This window comes from Chelonoidis abingdonii, chromosome 13, assembly GCF_003597395.2.
Source record: "Chelonoidis abingdonii isolate Lonesome George chromosome 13, CheloAbing_2.0, whole genome shotgun sequence".
Classification (NCBI taxonomy): domain Eukaryota; kingdom Metazoa; phylum Chordata; order Testudines; family Testudinidae; genus Chelonoidis; species Chelonoidis abingdonii.
The window spans coordinates 31,533,694-31,551,246 of record NC_133781.1 but is presented as its reverse complement, the minus strand read 5'-3'; the positions used below and the strand labels follow the sequence as shown (position 1 = coordinate 31,551,246).

The 17,553-nt window shown below is 46.4% G+C and overlaps 1 protein-coding gene across 12 annotated transcripts in view; it reads right to left on the bottom strand.

Moving 5' to 3' along the window:
- The window catches only part of RBFOX3 (RNA binding fox-1 homolog 3), a 408,389-nt gene that overhangs the window by 218,070 nt on the left and 172,766 nt on the right, over nt 1-17,553 (bottom strand). For 2 of the 12 annotated variants that reach the window (XM_075071917.1, XM_075071922.1), the window contains exon 4: nt 13,732-13,836. The exons of 7 other annotated variants lie outside the window; for them this stretch is intronic. The gene's annotated coding sequence lies outside the window, so the exon portion shown is untranslated. Of the gene's footprint in view, nt 1-7,405; nt 7,425-13,563; nt 13,709-13,731; nt 13,837-17,553 lie in introns of those variants that run through there. 3 more of the 12 variants (XM_075071925.1, XM_075071919.1, XM_075071918.1) reach the window with 2 other exon arrangements.

The window sequence follows — 17,553 nt, the reverse complement described above, 5'->3', positions numbered from 1 at the left end:
GTTAATTCTGTTTACGCAGAGCCAGAGATTTTTCACACATAACTTCATAGAGAGACCTGGCCCTTGTTTTTGCTCTTTCCAGTTATTGCATGTAATGATGGGAGCAATGAGTGTGATTTTGGGGTGTGTAACTGACCGTGGTGCTGCACCAAGGGGTGAATATTTATTAGGCAGGGAAAGGTTTGTGACACTTCTATTACTGGATTTTGTGGAATTTCAGAGAGATTGTGCTGAGATGAAGTAATGATTCTGTGAAATGGCATTTCCAGAACTGCATTAAGATCTATCACAATGCCTCTCTCTCATATGCCACTTGCTATCAGGTGAGAGTTTTATTTATTAAGCATTTACTCTCTATTTAGACTGTGTTTTTGCAGACTAACAGAATCCCTCCCCATCCCCACCCCAGATGTACCAGTCACCAAAAGTAACATCACTAGTCCCAAGACACATAACGAGGGGCCACTAACCAGTTGTGCAGGATTCTGCAGGGCTATTTACATTCTTATTCTCACATTGGGGGAGACAGGAGGAGGAAGAGGGGAAAGGAGCAATGTTCCTCCCTTCCTCACAAGGATTGTGGTGGGAAGCATTTATTCTGCTGCTGGTTAGGTGGGACACGGTGTGAGAACAGGTAAAGAAAACACTCTAGAGTAGGCTACCATGGGCTGCAGCACAAGTTCAGTGGAAGCAGAAGGCCCAGATGGACCCAGCGTCACAGGGTGGTAAAATCCACGCCCAGTTGGGAAATGGATTTGGTTCTGCTGCCAAAGGTGAAGTTTGACTTGCTGTGTATGACCTTGCGTCTCTGGCCAAATTGCTTCCCCCCTTAAGTCGTTGCACTTGTCTCACTTTGTGAGACTTACATTAGATCCTAAAACACAAACAGCACTACAAAAAGGAACAAACCAACTCCCAGCTGTGACTATCACTATCTCATTGTCTCCTGGTACTCCCTCATCTGTCAGCATTCACCTACTGTCTTGTCTTACACCTAGACTGGAAGCTCTTTGGGGCAGGGACCGTCTTTGTTCTACATTCGTTCAGCACGTAGCACAATGGGGTCCTGGGCCATGACTACAGAATGCAGTGGACATAACATACCTGGATTTCAGCAAGACTTTAGACACAGTCCCACATGACATTCTGATAAGTAAGTTGGAGAAATGCAGGCTCAACAGAACTACCAGTAAGTGGATACATAATTGGTTAAACAACCACAAACGAAGAGTAACTATTAACACAATGACGTCAGACTGGAGGGAGGTCTCAGGTGAGGTTCCACAGGCATCTGTTCTGGGTCCAGTGTTGTTTAACATCTTTATTAATGACCTGGATGTAGGAATAGGGAGCATACGATCCAATTAGCAGATGACACAAAGCTGGGGGGAGAAGCGGTTGTCAACACTTCGGAGGATAGAGCTAAAATTCAAAGGGATCTTGATAAATTGGAGAACTGGGCTATAGACAACAAGGTGAAATTCAAAAAAGACAAATGTCACTTTGGGAAGAAAAATCAAATGCACAAATATGGAATGGGGGATAACTGGCTTGGCAACAATACTGCTGAGAAGGATCTGGGAGTTAGGGTGGATCACAACTTCAACATGAGCCACCCATGATGCTGTTGCAAAAAACCACCAAACAACAACAACAAAACCAACTCCCCTCCCCCAAGCAAATGCAATGTTAGGCTGCATTAACAGAAGCAGAGCATGCAAGTCACAAGAGATGATAGTACCGCTCTACTCAGCACTGGTTAGGCCTCAGCAAGAGTACTGTGTTCAGTTTTGGTCACCAATGTATAGAAAGGATATAGAGAAACTGGAAAGGATCCAGAGGCAAGTGACAAAGATGACCAGAGGGATGGAATGTAACCATATGAGCAAGCTGAAGGAAGTGGTTACCTTTAGTATGGGAAAAAGGGAGATTAAGGGGGGACATGATAGACTTCAAATACTGCAGACTGAAAGACTGCCATAAAAAAAGATGGAGAAAAGTTGTTCTCTCTTGCCACTGAGGGCAGGACAAGGTTCAAACTGCAGCACAGCAGATTTAGATTAAATCTCAGGAAAAACTACCTAACTGTAAGGAGAATGGAACAGGCTGCTTAGGGAAGTGGTGGAAGCACCTTCGCTGGAGGTTTTCCAAAGGAGGCTGGATAGCCCATCTGTCTCGAGTGGTTTAGACATAACAAACCCTGCATCTTGGCAGGAGGTTAGACTAGATGACCCTTGTGGTCCCTTCTAACCCTAGCGTTCTATGATTCTATGACTAGGCCTCATGGTAATACAGTTAATAAATACGACTACGACTCCTCCAGATGTTGTCGGACCTAGAGCTGACCTACTACACACAATCAGGACAGGCAACGGCTTATGGTATTTCATGGGGGCGTGGATGCTTGAATGAACAGTAAATCAGATGAGAACATCTGTATTAAACAACCACCATGCATATCAGCCCCCTGCAAAAGGCCAGTGAGGAGTGGGCTTGCAAAGGGCAGATTTCATTAACTGAATACTGCCCCAGAGAGCATCATGTCCTGGACATAGCCTCTCACCACACTCCCAGCCTCTGGCTTCTGTTAGCTGTTTCCAAAACAACATGTGAGGAGGTTTGTCTGAAACGCAAAAGCAGAAAGATCCTTTTATTCAGGTATCAGCCTGCACCCCCTCTTCCAGGCTGCCAGTAGCTCCCCCCCATGCTCCCCTCCTCAGATGCTTGAAGCACCCTAACACCTCTCACTGACTGACACAGGCCTGCAGTTGTAACTGAAGGGAGTATTTGACCTTATACATGCTCCTCAGACTTGTTCCAAGCTGATTCACAGCACAGCAGCATCACAGCCTTGGAAACAAACAACTTGCACTGCTCCCAGCAACAAAGCTGTCCCTCAGGGGGAACTATGAGATGGACAGTTGAGAGATCACTGAGAGAATGCATGCACTATGCACTCACATGTGCAGACACATATACCTCCGACCTACAGCCAAAGCGATAAAGATACAGAGAACAGAATACAGTCAAACAGGGCTTGGAGCGCATGCTTACACCATACGCACCCCAGCCTGGAGACCTGCTGAGGTAACATGGCACTCCAGAAATTCTGAAAGCTGGGGCTTTTAGGCCATCATAAAAGACACTGGTGCTGTTGTTATGGTGCTCAAAGAGCCACTAGCATTTCGCCCCAAGGAATCAGAGTCACAAACTGCATCTGCATTCCCTCAGCGCCTCCATCTGCTTTTCCCTGATACTGCGATGCTTCTGCTAAACCCTGGCTTCAACTGACACCAGAAGCAGTTTCAAAGACCTCTTGGTCCCCTTCCCCTCCACCCTTAGGACATGGGCAAGGACAGTGCTGGCCTGGGACTCAAGGGATCCGGGCTCATTTCTCTGCATTATCAGTGCTCTCTGTGCCTCTATTTGCCACCTGTATAATAGGGATAGTATTTCCTGGCCTGACTGGCACTCAGAGGATAAATTCATTCATGCCAGTGAAACACCTGGATTAAGGGCAAAAGAGCCAGAGAAAACCTAGGTAAAGTATCACCCATTTGCTTCAATGGCAGTAACTTGTATCCAGCTGGGGGTAGAATCAGGCCCTCAGCTGGGTTGACATGTAAGCACATGAAGGATTAAGGGCCAGATCAGTAGGTTAGTCTTCATCACACAGCTAAACAGAGTTATAACTCGAGCATTGCCCTTAACTCAAGTCCCGTCCACGCATCATAGCCTGAACTCAAGCCTGGTGATGCTTTTAAGTGGAGCTGGCAGGCCCCTCAGAGGCTCTAAGCTTAGTTCGAGGCCAGCACATCACTGTGTGTAGCTCATGTTCTTTCGCAGTGTGGCTGCTCTGACTGCAGCTAAGCGAACTTAGAGGAGTTAACAAGTGCAGCCACTCCCGTTAACCGGGCAGCGAACCTAGAAGAAGGCGTAATTTACACCTCTCTAGTTTCTCTATCTCTCTGGATAGCTAGGGGAGTCGTTTACATGCCAAAGGCCTGGATGTAAGCAGGCCACTCATTTGGCATTCTACCGGACACTCCTGCTCTCCCTGGATTTGTCCCCCATCTGTACGCGGTCTTGTCTGGTTCAGAAAAGGGGTGCCACTTTGAGAAGCATGCCGCTCCACCCCTCTTGGAGTGACCTTGCACACAAAGTCAGGTGGGTGGCAGCAAAGTGGCGAGATCCTCAAAATGGTGCCCCCCTACTGCGTGCGAGGTCACCCCACATGGAGGGGAGCCATTTTTAAGAGCATGCCACCCTGGCCCCATGCAGCACATCCAAAGTCACACCAGTGGGGGCAAGATGGCATTCTCTCATAAATGGCGCCTCCCTCTGGGTCTGAGGACACGCTGGCAGAAGCAGGCTCATGCCATTCCGGAAGGGTTGGCATCTCCAGTATTTTGGGAATGCAAGAGTGGCCACCCTACCTGGATCATCCCTTTGGTGTGCTCACTGCACAGAAAGGGGCAGGTCGCGGGGGGGGGGGGGGGGGGGGCTTTAACCAGGTTGCAATTTTATTAGTCAAATTACATCCTCGTTTCCCAACACGGGACAGTCCAGTGGAGTCACACTCAGCCCATTTTGCCAGTTTTGGGGGGCTCCCATGCAGGTGAAGCCAACCACTGCATGGGGCGGGGGTGTCTCTGGATGCCTCATTTGCTAGCTAGGATCTTTCCTCTTTTGGGGGGTTGAGGGGAGGGGGGACCTCGAATCCCTGCCAGCTCCACCATTAAATGCATTTATGGGATGGATCCCCCACAGTAGTGTCACAGCCCCTGGTTGGCATATACCCCCAGGGGGTAACACACGATGCCCCCAACTCGTAAGGAGATGCTCTTGGGATGCCCTCTATGTTACCGTTTTTGATCTGGGGCCTAAATCAGCAAGTTCCTACACTGGGCACCTGTCAAAGTGGACACAACTAAATGACTTTCACCTAGGTCCAAACTGTGCCTCTCAAAGGCGGACAACCCCAGCCCTCCTGTTGCCCAAAACCCAGTCCCTAGATTTTGCTACGAAGAAGGCGAAAAACTCAACCAGCCTCAGCCAAGCTGGTGGCATGGGGAAAAATTCCTTCCCAGCACCAAAGCGGTGACTAGCATAGCCTGCAGCAAGGTTGGGGGAGAGTGGGTTAAGTGCTGGAAACCAGCACACAGAAAGTGGGTATCCCTGAGCACAGGGCTTCTATCATGGCTCCAAATCTTGTTGCAAATCTTATGAGACTTTATGGCTCCCAATCCTGCAAGATCTCCAGCCTACCCTGGAAGTCCGAAGGAGGATGGAAATCTCACAGGACCGAGTCCATCCTGTCCTTTTGTCCTCTCCCATCCCGGGAGCCTCCAAAACGCACCCCTCGCTAGGCTCAGGGCCCTCTGTGCACAAGCCACATCAGTGCAAACCTTCGCATCCAGGTCCTTGGTGTGTCAGTGACTCTGCTGGCTATTTCAGAGGTGTTGCAGAACAGGATATACCTAAGTGGCTGTGAGTGTAAGGGAGGCTCCCTGAATCCAAGTTCATGTCACTAACACGTGACAGGAAAGGGGGTGTAAATTATACTGGCCCAGGAAGAACCCAGGTTTGCTCCCCCGCTTGCATGCTAAGCAGCCAACGAGCCTGTCACATGAGCATGTCTCTGACTGAGCCCTGACATAGCAAATTATGTCTCAGGCTGAAGCCAAGAGGCCATAGGAATCAGCAATCCACCTATTCTGTTAAATGGGGCCCTCTCTACAAACTGACTGGCAAGGCCCCACCTGCTCACTGAACCTGGCCAGCCACATTTGGGATGTACAGTGCACTCCTTTTATAAGAACCACCTCCATTCTGGATTATTTGATTCTTTCTTACAAGCAGAGTATAGGTTAGGTATAGAAATGATTTTGTCCCAGTGGCTTTGATCACTATATGCGGTTTTATCCGTGATTCTTATAAATGGAGTGCATTGTACTGAAACACACAAATGTACATAGGCAAACCTGCAGCAGTGACACAGTGCAGTGGAATGCAACATGCACAGTAAACTCCCACTCCCGCACCTTTCATTAGGGGGATGGAAAATGTCTCTGGGGCTGACTTCCCCTCTCCCAGATCTCCTCTGTCCTCGCCAACCTGTCATGCAGTATTAGCTGTAATGAAAACCATGTTCTTTCCTAACCTCATTGTGCATCTCTCGTGTTTAGGGGCCTTGCTTTATCAGTTTTATCCTGTGTAATATTCATCACTCCGGTTTATTTATGGGCCCCTCTTCGGGAAGGTATTTTTCAGGCCTGGTGAATAAAACATAAGCTTTTGCTGTTTGTCAGAGCGAATGCGGCTCCTCTGATGTCGGCCTGAAGAACGGCTCTTGGTTTTTTCAATGTCTGCACTTTGAGAGAAATGCATTTGTATTTGGGTTTCTGCTGGGTGGGGAGACATGAATTTTTTCCCTTTGCAATAAAAGAAATGTTAGCTTTATGCTAATCAGTATACAGCAAAAGCAGGAAGCCAGGCTAATACCATCAACATCACACACCGGGGTAAGCAAGCGACAAGTAGAGCATGGGAGTGGGGAGGGTGTGACGCACGTCGACTGCCCTAGTCATGGGGGAGTTGAATGAAGCCCTGGGTTCATTCCTACCTCGCCTCCTGAATCTCCTTCCCGCAACAATTCCCCACTCTGAGCAGAAATGGGTGGGGGAGGCAGAGGGAAGAACAGGAGAGGCAAGAGGCAGGGCAGGGCAAGAGACTAGGCTAGAAAATGGACTAGACTGGAAACCCTGACCAGGTTCAGCCCAGTTCAGTGCCACTTCCGCAGCTCCTGTCAGAGGCTTCATGTTTACTGCAAAATGTTCCCTTTCCCAAAAGCCTTTGAAAGCAAAACCAAAAGGTGCAGATCGCTCTTTTCAGAGGGAAGTGTCTCCATGCTGCAGCAGGGCTGGTAGTTAACACCAGCAGTGAGGGCTCCATCCTCTTTAACTAGGAGGTTCCTTCCCTCCCAGCCCATAGCCCCTCAGAAAACAATGGGACACTGAGGGTTGTGTGGCTGCAGTGCCATCACTGTCATGTTAGGATTAAAGAGTCCTGTGGCACCTTACAGACTAACAGACATATTGGAGCATGAGCTTTCGTGGGTGAATACCCACTTCATCGGATTCATGTATCATGTATTCACCCACGAAAGCTCCTGCTCCAAAATGTCTGTTAGTCTATAAGGTGCCACAGGATTCTTTGCTGCTTTTACAGATCCAGACTAACATGGCTACCCCCTCTGATACTTGACATGTTAGGATTAGTCAATAGTTGTATTTCAACAGCACGAAGGGGCCTTGAGGCGGGCATAGCCCAAACATGGAAAGACATGATACCTGCCCAGAGAACTTGGCATCTAAAGAATTCCAGTGTACTTTAACGTACTTACATTAATGGCCTGATTCTGCTCCCCCTTGGGCCTCCACAGCTGCACCACTGCATGGGGCTGCTCTGGGGCAGAAGACAGGCATGTACCCGTGCCTGAAGCCTGCAATGAGAAGGCACAGAGGCGATTCACACTGTGACAGTTGGGCTAGGTGGCCTTGATTCTGCTAGTGCTGCCTTAATGGCTGCAAGGAGGGGCCATAACTATGGGTACATCTACACTACCCACCGGATTGGCGGGTAGCGATCGATCTGTCAGGGATCGATTTATCACGTGTACTGTAGATGCAAAAAATTGATTCCCGATCTCTCTCCCGCCAACTGTGGAACTCCAGCAGTGTGAGCAGCGGAAGCAAAGTAGACGGGGGAGCCGCAGCCATCAATCCAGTGCCGTGAGGACCCAAAGTAAGTGATTTGAATTCGATCTAAGATACGTCGACTTCAGCTACGCTATTCTTGTAGCTGAAGTTGCGTATCTTAGATTGATCCTCCCACAGTGTAGACCAGGCCTATTTCATTCATGACATCCTAGTGTTGACCCTTGACCGTGACCTGATCTTGGAAGGTTTATGCTGATGTTTAAACTACAATCTCAGTGGCAGGGAAAACTAAGATGCTGTTATTAAAGCTGAAATGCAAGCAGGGAAGACTGAAGTGTATCAGTAGTGGAAATAGGCTTTGCAGCAAGTCTCGGGCCTAAAAGAGCCTAGCAGTTCGTATAAGCCGTATGCTGGTTAGGTCTTATATCAGGGGTCAGCAACCTTTAAGAAGTGCTGTGCCGAGTCTTCATTTACTCACTCTACTTTAAGGTTTCACGTGTGAGTAATACATTTTAACGTTTTCAGATGGTCTCTTTCTATAAGTCTATAACATATAAATAAACTACTGTTTTATGTAAAGTAAATAAGATTTTTAAAATGTTTAAGAAGCTTCATTTAAAATTAAATTAAAATGCAGAGGTCCCCGGACCAGTAGCCAAGACCCGGGCAGTGTGAGTGCCACTGAAAATCAGCTTGTGTACCGCCTTTGGCATGCGTGCCATAGGTTGCCTACCCCGGCTTACAAAGTCAGCATAAGTGCTTGAGTTAGGCTTATACGATTTAGCAACACATATCTTGTGATCAACCAGCAAACTGCAAAAGAACAATTTATGCTTGAAATTACAGAGATTAGGGGCCTTTGTCTCTTTGGTATTGTAATCATGGAGCAAAACCGCAGTCAGGTACCAAAACCACTGGGAGACGTGTTGACGCAAACAGCTTATGATAACACACAGAATCCTAACGAGGGTCTCCCAGAATAACAAACATGAGCAAAAGGCTGAGACCAACTCACAGATGGTCCTGAATACTAGTGGGGAGTAAGGACACGAAGGTTATAAAAGATGATCAAGACTAGGGGTAGGCAACCTATGGCACGAGTGCTGAAGGCGGCGCGCGAGCTGATTTTCAGTGGCACTCACGCTGCCCAGGTCCTGTCCACTAGTCCGGGGAGGCTCTGCATTGTCATTCAATTTTGAATGAAGCTTTTTAAACATTTTAAAAACCTTATTTACTTTACATACAACAATAGTTTAGTTATATATTATATACTTAGAGAAAGGCTTCTACAAATGTTAAAATGTATTACTGGCACGCGAAACCTTAAATTACCGTGAATAAATGAAGACTCGGCACAGCACTTCTGAAAGGTTGCCGACTCCTGATCAAGACCAGTCCTTAGCAGGGGAGATTGAGATGACAGGATGCTGGAAAGCAGGTCGCCAAATCCACTTATGGTGCCTCCTCCACTTACTGGTTTTCTATTTTAACTTCTAATGGTCTCCACAGAATTGAGAGTATGCATGATTCAGTGAGGGTTACTTTGCAGTTGGTTGCTTTGCTACTTTTATTCTTATATCTGTATTTCTATACATTTTTCTCTAATTGCAATTATGCTTGTTTATATCTTGGATCTAAATAATGTCTTCAAATCTCTGTGTATATGACTCACTCAAATGTATATAATAAATTATTGTAGGCACCTAAGTAAAAAACCTGTGGTTAGTGACTTGTGGAGTTCAATCCAAAGGTTACAACGGGGTGCATGTGGTTCACAGAAGCAGCAGTGGCCTGTCCCCTCCTTTCCCAGGTTTAAAGACAGCTAAATTATAAATTACAGTATGGGCTACTGTTTAGCTAGACTTGTCTTGGGACTATAATAAAAACATGTTCTCTATAATTTATATCTTTATCAGATTATGATGAAAAGGTTTTAATGTTTGCTATCCTCAGGAACCTTTACTCAGAACATTTCTCAGGAAGGCAGCACTTGTAAAAAGTGTGTTATGGAGATATTAGGAAGGAGCAAGAACTCAGAAAAAACTCTTGTAACAAGTACCCCCTACCGCACTGTGAGGAGTTTTAGTGCAATACTGAGAAACGCTTGATTTCTGGTCTCAGCAACAGCAAAGGAAATATACTAAGCAGGGTGTGGTGGCCAAAGCAAAGGACTAGAAGGCCAAGCAACTGTTTTGCTTTTTGATCTAGGGGGAGTCATCACTCATCTGATTCAGGCAAACTGGTCCTTAAACCTGGGTAAAACTAGCAAACTCACTGGAAAGCAGAGGTTGGGAGTTACTCCCAGAACTCTCAGGACTGCAATAGCTTCTCAAGCTCTTGTTCTCCCTAGCCCTGTAGACAGGAGGACAAGCACCAGCCCTGACCTTCCCTCTGCCTTGCCCCCTGTATCTCTCTTTGGTGCAGGTGGAAGGAGCCATCATGAAGCTGGGCTCCAGAGTGTCCTGTCTCCTTTGCACAGTGGGCTTGTTCTGGTTTTCCTATCTCGGGGGGTGCTGGGCACCTGCAGAGGAATGGGGGCAGCACATACAAGTGGCATGGTTTGGAGAACTAAGGCATTTGCACAGTAGTTTCATTTCGACAAAACATTCATTGTAATAAAACGCCTGGCTCACAGTGTCACAGGCAGAAATAACAGGGAGCCCCCAAAGGAAACAGGATGCATGAGGACAACTTGCAGCTCAGCTTTGCACAGGCTCCTGCCACCTGTTCCAGTGGCTGCAGCAGGGACAGTTCCTGGGAACCTACTTCACTGCCTCACTCATCATTTCAATAACTGTTTGTTCAAAGGTACAAGGGATTATTTGCTGAACTAAATCATAGCAGCTGGTGCTCAGTCAGTGCTGGCTTGAGACTGGGGGGAATGTCCTTTCAAATGGAGTAATGTACAGAAGCTATAACACAGCTAGCATGATTGATTGCAGAGATGACCCCATATTCTCGTATTGCTGTGAATTCACAATTGAATATGTTCATCAATTGCTAGGTTCCTCGGCCTGGTAGTCAGTCTCCCACCACATGCCTTCCGAGGGCATGGACATCCAATCCCATTTGGATTTCACAGTCTCCTACACTCCCTTTGTCCAGGTGCAAAGACGACAGACACAAGGAGACTCAAGCCCATTGATCATTATCTCACAATATAATGGATGGCTGATGGTGAGTAACAAACTCTCTCTCTGTCAGGACACTTAGTTATTATCTAGGGGCATTTCACAGTGTTGTTTTGGTTTCACTCCTGAATCAAAGTTCACGAAAGGGGGTTACAAAGAAAAGGCCAGGAGGAGCTGATGGGGGCAACTTATTTGAATCTGCCAAGAGTAAGGGAGCAGAATCCCTCCATTCGAGTAAGAATCAGCAAAATCCAGAGCACAATATAATCAGCCCATCTGGTGGCAGCCTACACCACCTTCTGAATGTCCCCATCGTGGGAGCCCCCAACTAAAGCCTGCTCTGCTGCTGTGATGGATCTCCAACCCCATCCACCTCCTACAGAACAGTCATTTTCTAAAGAACCAACCCAGGCCAAGACTTAACTGTACGCAGTTCCATCAATATTCCATTCCGCAGGGCATTGTTCATGCTACATGCACCTATCTCTCACCCTACACAGACAACCTCCCGCTCCTTAGCCACACAGTGCCCCCGTTGCAAAGCCACACCCTGAAATACACTTGCACATCGTCAAGGGACATTCACACACACAACTACATGGAGATATGTCTGTATCCACACCCAGCTGAAAAGCCACCACTCACACATACCCATACATGACCACATATACAATATCACTCAGACACCAGTGCATGTGCAATTCAGTCTTACACAATAGCTGAATTGGGGCAAACCCTCTCTGTCAATTAAGGAATTCCTGGTTTTGACCCAAAAACTCTATCATCAAATCAAACCATAAAAACAAAAGCAACAAGCCAGGAAATTTCCCTCCACCATCTGCTAATTTATAGGGTTACTGGTGTCAGCAATTTAGAAGCAGTGAGATTATACCAGAACCACTAAAAATTCCACAGAGCAAGCTTTAAACTATAATCACAAATCTAACTGAGAAAACTAGCTTAGAATCAAATTAATTGATTTTTATTTGTTATTTTTTGGTAAACTGATTAAATTCTTTTGGAAAGAAGGAGAAACAGCAATTGGTATTTTAAATTGGTTGTGATAAAACTGAGGTGGGATTATAAACCTACCTATGGTCAGGAATTCCTGGTGGCAGACAATTTGTGTGTTGTTTTGGGCTGGCTGTGGGTAGAGCCCTGAAATACCACAAGGCCCATCCACATGGCAAAATGGATTTCTGTTACATGTGGTGGAGAGCAAGAGTGCAGCTCCAGACTAGCACAATCTATCAATGGACATGGCTGTGTCTGCCTAATGCGGAAATCTCTCCATCTGTTCATCTCATCATCCACGCACCTGCATTGTAGGTAATCTCTCTCTCTTGGCTTCTTTGCTCAACAAGCTACTACTCAGTCATCTCTTCCCCTAGCCACACAGTCAATGGGCTATGTGGCCACTCATCTGACAATACATTATTCTACATCTCTGATCAATCTGCCTCATACAACTATGTAGCCAATAAGCCTTTCTGTGTAACATAGAGGCTTGGGTATCCCTTAGCATTTGAGAACACTTCCCTGACCATCCACATCATAAACATATTGTGCTGGCCCCACTGACAAAGCAGCAAGAATAATGATGCTTTGTACTTCCATATCACACAGGGCTTGTCTTCACTACTGGCTAAATTGATGCAGTAGTGAAGACATGATAAGTCGATGGCAGAGTGCTCTCCTGTTGACTTCAGTACTCCACCTCCCTGCGAGGTGGAAACTATGTCGACCTAGCGCAGTGTAGATACTGCTCTAAGTCGATCTAAGCCAGTGGTCCCCAACCTTTTTGGCTAGCGGGTGCCAGCCGAAGGACCACTGCAGCGGTGGAGCACCCGCCGAAATGCTGCCGAACTTTCGATGACGTCGCTTGCCGTTGACAAGCAACGTCATCGAGAGGCATCCCCGCCGAAATTCGGGGGCGACGCCTCTCGATGACATCACTTGTCAGCAACAAGCGTTGTCATTGAGAGACGTCTCCACCAAAATGCCGCTGTGGCATTTCGGTGGGTGCTCTCCCAGGGGCCAGGACATGGGCGCATTAAGATGCCCCCACTGGTGCCATGGCGCCCGCGGGCACCGCATTGGGGACCCCTGATCTAAGCTTTGTTAGCTTAAGTTTCATAATGTAACTAGCGTAACTTAAGTTGACTTATCTCCTTACTGTAGACCAGGCCTGAGTCAGAGGATCCCAAAGCACTTTACAAACATTACACCTTTTTTGATGAGATGACTACATTGGCTGATAAAGGTAATAGTATTGATATAATATACATAGACTTCTGTAAGGCATTTGACTTGGTGCCACACAACATTTTGATTAAAAAACTAGAATATAAAATTTATATGTCACATTAAATGAATAAAAAAGTGGCCAACTGATACATTTCAAAATGTAACTGTAAGCGGGGAATCGTCACCAAGCAAGTCTGTTTCCAGTAGGGTCCCACAGGAATCGGTTCTGAGCCCTACGCTATTTAACATTTTTATCAATGACTTGGAAGAAAACATAAAATCATCATTGATAAAGTTTGCAGATGACAAAAATTGGGCAAGTGGTGAATAATGAAGAGAACAGGTCACTGATTCAGAGTGATCTAGACTGCTCTGTAAACTGGATGCAAGCAAACAATTTGCATTTTAATATGGCTACATGTAAACGTATACATCTAGTAGCAAAGAGTACAGGCCATACTTACAGGTTGGGGGACTCTATCCTGGGAAGCTCTGACTCTAAGATTTGAGGATTGTGATGGATAATCAGCTGAACATGAGCCCCCAACATGACACTGAGGCAAAAAGAGCTATCGAAATCCTTGGACACATAAACAGAGGAATCTCGAGTAGGAGCAGAAAGGTTATTTTACCTCTGTATTTGGCACTGGTTTGATCGCTCCTGGAATACTGTGCACAGTTCTGGTGCCCTCAATTCAAGAAAGATGTTGATAAATTTGGGATGATTCAGAGAAGAGCTGCGAGAATGATTAAAGGGTTATAAAACATGCTTTATAGGAGCTCAACTTATTTAGCTTAAAAAAGAGAAGATACAGGGTGAGTTGATTACAGTCAGTAAGTACCTACATGGGCAACAAATATTTAATAATGGGCTCTTCAATCTAGCAGAAAAAAGTACAAAAAAGTACAAAACACACTCAAATGGCTAGAACTTGAAGCGGGACAAAGGCATACATTTTTAGCAGTGAGAGCAATTAACTATTGGATAAACTTATCAAGGATCCTGGGGATTTCTCCATCACTGAATTTTAAAATCAGGACTGGATGTTTTTCTAAAAGATCTACTCTAGGCCTGCGCTGTACAGGATGTTAGACTACATGATCACAACTGTCCCTCCTGGCCTTGGAATCTATGAACATCACACCCTTGTGCAATAGGCAAATATCTCCATTTCACAGACAGGGAAAACTCAGGGCACATACTGATTGAGGCCAACATCTGGAAACTCACTATTTAGGTGCCTAAATTCACACTTATGTAGCCTAAGTTTGAACATTTTGGCCTAAAGACTTGCTCAGGGTCACACCACCAATCAGCAGCATGGCCTTCTAATTCCCCACTGTGGGCTTTTTCATCAATTTATTCATAGATTCCAAGGGCAGAAGGGACCACTGTGATCATCCAGTCAGACTCCTGTACAGCAGAGGGCCCAGAACTTCCCTAGAACAATTCCGACAGCAGATCTTTTAGAAAAACATCCAATCTTGATTTTAAAATGGTCAGTGATGGAGAATCCACCAAGACGCTTGGTTCACTGCTCTCACTGTTGAAAACGTATGACTCATTTACAGTCAGAATTTGTCTAGATTGACAAGCCCATTACTAAATATTTCACCACGAGGCCACAATCTGTCCCTAGAGCCATCCCTACTCCTTCCCATACAAGCATCACCAGTACGGCCATCTTTGTGTTAATTATACTGCACCGTTTGTGCATTTAGACTGCTGGGGAAGGGACCTTATTTGCTGTTGTATCTATATTTTTTATAACAATAGTATCATGTGCATCTGTGGCACTAAAATGTATAAAAATCATTAGCTTCTCCAATAGGCAGCACTGATGTAACCAACTCTGCCTTTACAGGCACCATTGCTACGTCAACCAAGGCCTCTCTGACTGATCTCCAGTATCAGAGGGGTAGCTGTGTTAGTCCTCATCTGTAAAAAGCGACAAAGAGTCTCGTGGCACATTAAAGACTTACAGATGTATTGGAGCATAAGCTTTCGTGGATGAATATCCACTTCGGCAGACGCAACCAAATGTGCATACACCCACGAGAGCTTATGCTCCAATCTATCTGTTAGTCTTTAAGGTGCCACAGGACTCTCTGCTGCTTCTGACTGATCTGTGTTTTGCACCATCTATTATATCTTTGGACTGACATCTAATATACCAACATAGCTGGTGGTTAATCCATCCGCTTCTTCCTAATCCATTGCTCCATCTCATCAGTTCATTTGCTGACTGTACATTCGATATCTTTCCATGGTTCATAACTGGGAGGCTCCGAGTTTCTAAGGACATATAGAAACACTGAACCTTTATCCTACAGGACACACTGTGTCTAGCTCCTATTCACTTTCTGGATTAAAGTCCATGCTCTGGCTTTTCATCCTCTCTCAGCTTCCTGGTGCATTTCCAATGTCTCTTTTTAAATCTCTCTCAGCACAGCTCCCAGGGGAAAGCAAGTGAAGCCTTCCTTTGATTCAAACACAAATGCCTCCCTGAATTCAAAGGGAACAAGCAATGGGGACTGCAGAGCTCTTGGTAGATGGGAAGCCTCATAACTCCATTTCTTTCCCTCCTTTCCTTTCTTTTTCTCTCTATCTGCCATATTATCTAACTGGAAGGGAAGGAAAGTCAAGGTTTCATACTGTTTCATCTTGATTTAGTCACTTTTATATCTGACAAATGCATATGCAGATTTTTCTGCTTCTTTATTAAGGCTTCAATAAAAAGGTTATAAAAATGTCTTTTTTGATTGTTAATTGCAATTTCTCTTTTAATATGCAAGTTGGGCTGGCTCTCCTCAGAGACTCCCAGAGTCTCTCTGCAAATAATACAGCCTTGCTCTAATGTGAGCTGCCTACTGTGTATTTACTCAGCCATCAAAGCACAAAGAAGGTTGATAGCAGAGCAGCCTCTTCGAGATAGACTGCTCCTCCATCCCCACACCTCAGCCTGGGGCTTTCAGAGATCTCAGCTTTTGGCGTTCACATTAAATTGTGGAATCCCAGCCCAAGCTGGGAAGTGTAGAAGAACATTCAGAAAAGTAGAGAGTCCCCAGGATGCAGACATATCCTTCAATAACCAGAACCCTTCTTGATTTCATTTACTTAGCCACTGTCCATTGGGTCATGCACCCAGAGGGGCACCCAGGACACCCGCCCCAGGATCCACCAGAATGCAGGGCTGACTGACAGGGTACTGGTCCTGGCCTCTTAGCGGGGGTGCATGAAGGAGCAGTACCCATCAATTCCACTCGCTGGTGCTGAGGGTCCAGTGAATGGTGACGGAGCAGAGAAGCTCACCAGGGTCAGTTTCCCTCTGGACAGTACCAAAAGACCTGGTACTGAATAGAAACTTAGGGGAACATGCTCCCTTCTGCTGGTGGCACCGAGACTGCCAGTGAGTCCCGGGCTACAACAAGTGCCTCTGGGGTTAATGGCACTTTGATGTTCCCCCTGCTGCTGGCAGCTGATCCTGCACCAGACTCAACAGTGCTTGCAAGCAGGGAGGAGTCGATGGTGCAAGCCAAGGAGTGGGGGTAGGAGAGTGGACCGACACAGGTTGCACCCTGCTGCACTCCTCCAGGTCGGGGAAACATCCCCTCTCAGACTGCTGCTTTTTGTGCTTCTTTCTCAGCATTAGTGAAGGGGAGAGGTGTTGAGAGTCCCATGCCACAGGAGGAGCGCTCCACACCAATGCCAAGGTACTTGGTACTGAGTCTGACCGGCTTGTCTCCAACACTGGTCTGAGTGCAGCTTCCATTAGGATGGACTTTAACCTAGCCTCCCTGTCCTCCTTCATACGAGGCTTGAACTGGTGGCAGATCTGGCAACACTCTTGCAGGTGAGTCTCCCCCAGACACTTCAGACAGCTGGAGTGTGGATCACGCACTGGCATGGGCTTGCCATAGGTTTGAATCCTAGAGCATGCCTGGCTCCAGGAGCAGAGAGCACCCCGCTAGATAGATGTGAGAGTCTAACTATTTACACTGACTACTAAGAAGATAAACTGAAGACAACAACTCTTGGGAAAAAGAAAAGAGGAATGGAGGAAAAACAGCAAGAACCACTGAGAATCACCTTGCTGAAGCAAGAGAAGCTGCTCCAGCAACCATTACAGGCGGGAGGAAGGAACTGACAGGGTGCAGGGCTGGCTGGGCCCCTTATATCGGCTCATAAATGCGTGGCACCTGAGGGTGCTAGAGCCAGCCTGATGGATACCACTGAGGGAAAATGACGTTGCATGTGGCACACGCACACCAAGCATTTGAAGAAGAACCCAGACTTTCAGATATCTTTGAGGTTTATGGGGGTGTCATAAACAGATAGCTACGGGTTAATGTTTCTTTTACCTGTAAAGGGTTAACAAAGGGAACCAAACACCTGACCAGAGGACCAATCAGGAAACAAGATTTTTCAAAGCTCAGGGAGGGAATGTTTGGGT